Below are 4036 nucleotides of genomic sequence, written 5' to 3'. Positions count from 1 at the left end.
TGCCAAGACTTTGCCTGGCGTTTGGGTAGTTTCAGGCAGAAAGGTGAACCCACTCACTCTTACTCCATCTTGGCCAGAAACACAAGTCTCATGTCTTTTGAGCTAACCAGAGAGAGTCTCGTGGAACTCTTTCTCTCTCATTCTCTCTCTCTTTCTCTCTCTCTCTTTTCTCATTTATGGAAAAACACACATACCACATACATACATAGATACACATACCACACACACATCCTTTTAAAAATAGTTCTTTTTCCTAAGTAACACGCTTGATACGTATTATCAGCTTATTTGCTACAGGATGTCTTAAACGGTTCTCAGTCTGGGTGACTCAAATCTGGAGACAATGTTTTTTTGGGCCCCCTGGTCTCACAGCTGCTCCCAGAGGGTCGTGCTTCAGCCTGAGTGTGATTCGGGGAGAGAGTGAGTGACGCCGTCACGACCGTGTGTTCCACACCGCCTGTCCGCTGTCGTATCTGGAAAGAATATCTGTGATTGGCAGATTTTTCGTTGTTGTTGTTAGTAAAAATGGGCTCCTCACTTTAGGAACTTTAGTTAGGTTTTAGTTTTAGAGAACTCTCTCCAAAAAGAGGAAAAAAATTAGGAGATCCCCAAAGCAACTCCTGGTGATTTTTCCTTTGCGTTAGAATTAGGTATACATGATACAGGGCGTTCGCGAAGCCTGGTCCCTGGACCAGGCCCCCGGGAACTTGCTGGAGGCCTAAACCTGGGCCACACACCACATCTGCTTTTCGATAGTATAACTCCTCTAACGATTTCAATCGATAGAACATGCAGTCTTTTCTTCTTTCTTTCTAGGCTTTGCCTCTTTTTTTTTTTTTACAAGAATACAGTCAAAAGTTCAATGAGATACAGTTAGAGAAGGTGGCGGGCACCCCGATTGTGTGTCAAGGGCCTCAGTGTCCAGGTGCCATTTCGGTTTTTCCTGAATGAAAGCAATCACCAGTTAGCATTATATGAAATATGAACATTAAAAAACATTTAAAATCTTCTCATCTTGCAGCCATGTCAACCGAGCCACGAGGGTTCCCTGAGGGTCTCCTGGGATTGAAAGCGGCAGCCAATCAGACGAAAACTCAGCTTCCTCACGTCCCCTTGCCAAGGCCTTTTCTCAGCATCTTGTTCTTCTTCCTACTGTAGTTTTTACAGTGACGTGAACTCGACCGTTGTGTGTCCCCACACACCAACATGAGCTCAAAATGGATTGAGGACCTGAATATAAGACCTGAAACAATAAATTGTATAGAAGAGAACATAAGAACTAAACTTATGGACCTTGGACTTAAAGTGGATTTTATGAATTTGACCTCAAAGGCAAGGGAAGTAAAAGCAAAAATAAGTGAATGAGATGACATCAAACTAAAAAACTTCTGCACAGCAAAAGAAACCACTCACCAGGTAAAGAGACAATCATTTGAATGGGAAAATATATTTGCAAGCAATGCCTCTGATAAGGGTCTAATATCCAAAATATACAAAAAACTCATACAACTCAATAACAACAACCCCCCCCACCCCAAGCAATCCAATTAAAAATGGGCAGAGAACCTGAATAGACACTTCTCCCTAGAGGACATACAAATGGACAGCAAGCATCTTTCGTTATTAGGGAAATGCAAATCAAAACCACAATGAAATACCATCTCACACCTGTTAGAATAGCTATAATCAACAGGACAAATAATAACAAATGTTCGAGAGGATGCAGAGACAAAGGAACCCTCATCCACTGCTGGTGGGACTGCAAATTGGTGCAGCCACTATGGAAAACAGTGTGGCGTTTCCTCAAAGAACTAAGAATTGATCTACCGTAAGATCCAGCAATCCCTCTACTGATATTTACCCCAAAGACTTAAACATATATACCTGAAAAGATATTTGCACACCGATGTTCATAGCAGCATTATTCATGGTGGCCAGGACATGGAAGCAACCGCAGTGTCCTACGATAGACGACTGGATAAAGAAGCTGTGGTACATATACACGATGGAATATTACTCAGCCACAGAAGACATGAAATACTGCCATTTGCAACAACATGGATAGACCTTGAGATAATCATGTTAAACGCAATAAGCCAGACAGAAAAAGTTGAAAACCATACGGTATCACTTATTTGTGGGATATGAACCTAAAAGCGACAAACAGGACAAACAGAGACTCATGGACATGGACAATAGACTAGTGGTTACCAGAGGGTAGAGGGGTGGGAAGGGAGGAGGTAGATGAGTCAAAGGGGTCAAATATGTGACAGAAAGAAATCTAACTATGGGTGGTGAATACACAACGCAATATATATGTCTTACTGTTGAATTGTACAGGAATCGCATTGTAATTCCATAATAAAAACAAACAAACAAACAAGTAAATAAATTTATGTAAACAGAGAGAATGAGCTATGAGAAATAGCGTCATGAAATATGCCCGAAGAAACTTCATAGATCCTGAAGTTGGGCAGTGCCTAATTTCTACCCAGAGAGACATGTCTGCCCCCTATGCCTAATATGTTTTCACACGTCCCTAATTAATGAAGGAGGTTTTAACAATGATTTCATAAGCATGGGTTCTCTCTCAGTCTGCCCATGAAAACCAGTTCTGATGAAAACTAGTCTTTGACATTGTCGTAGGAAGTCTGAGGCCGCCTGGGTCTGCCTCTAGATCACAGCAATAATAAATGTGAAGGGTAAGGGACCCTTCTTGGGCCAAGGCCACCTCCCTAAAGGCATTCAATGGAGAAAGCAAAGTTAAGGCCGCTCTAACTGCCCCCCGGCCTGGGAAGGACTTCGGTCCAAGCCTCTTTGAGGTAGACCTTCTGCTATGGGAAAAATGGTGATGGATAGACACAGCCTGACATCCTTCACGGAACCAAATTTGTCATCAAAACTGGCCTCATAGCTGAGCCATAAAACGCAGGTCTCCAAGTATCAGTCCTCTGAGAAGGGACTTCGTGGTGACACCTGAACGTCTGGGAGTGAAAAGCCTGCGCTGGAACGTGAAGCCACCAGGTGCCGTGTGGGCTTCATCGCTTCTGCTACCTGCTGCACGGCGGGCATTTTCATGCAGAAACCGGAGGCTCCTAACTCCGAAGTGTCTCTAAGGCAGTGATTTCCTTGAAAAGAAAGATAAATAGCTTCAAAATGCAGTTTGCCTGTGAGTAAACTTGTAAAGTACGTTAGCCTACATTACCGAGTTGGGCTGGAACACAGTCATTCCAGGGAGTGAATTTTTAACATGTGTTCAGGGGTGATAAGCAATGTGCCTGTTCACAGATTTCTCTCTGTACATAAATTACAAGGCGTCAGGTATTGACATGTAGATCAGCGAGGAGCAAAGGCAGGTCCCACCCGGTCTCATTTACATGTCAATGCCACGACAGGGCTGTTGGATTACTTTACTCCTGTCTGAGCTTCCAGAAGGAATAAAAACAGACACATTTGTGGATCTAGAATATCTTTCAATCACTCGTCTGTGTATAATTTATCTGTCATCTATCTGTCATCATCATCATCATCATCATCTAGGTGTATGTAGATGTTATTTACGTATACGTATATTTAAACACAGAATAATAAGAGAATGTGTGAGCTCTGGAGCTCTTCACTTTATGGTACATTTTCTGCAGTACTAACACAGTTTTCCATTTGGATGGCAATATGAGCTAATGAACGAAATTATTCAAGATGCCCCGGTAGAATGTTTTAAATTTTATTGATCAGTTCTGAAGAAGCAGATGACACCACTTATGTCCAAGCCCTCCCGTGGCTTCCATCGCCATCGGAAGAAAAGTTAAATGCCTCTAAAAGTTAAATGTGTGGTCTGTGGACCCTTCTGCCTTTTGCCTTCTCGGCGCTCCCTCCCTCCTTCCGGCTCTCCAGCAGGTCTCCTGGGCCCTGCTCCGGGCCAGGCCATTAGAACCTTAGTTCTTTAGAGGGGACGTTCTCCTAGCCTAAGCTGGTCTGCACCTCCTTTCTCTTCCAGTCTCCAGACCTGAAGGATGCAGTGCCAGGAAGTCCCCAA

This window comes from Pteropus alecto, unplaced genomic scaffold (genome assembly GCF_000325575.1).
Source record: "Pteropus alecto unplaced genomic scaffold, ASM32557v1 scaffold61, whole genome shotgun sequence".
NCBI lineage: Eukaryota > Metazoa > Chordata > Mammalia > Chiroptera > Pteropodidae > Pteropus > Pteropus alecto.
This window is presented reverse-complemented; position numbering follows the sequence as displayed.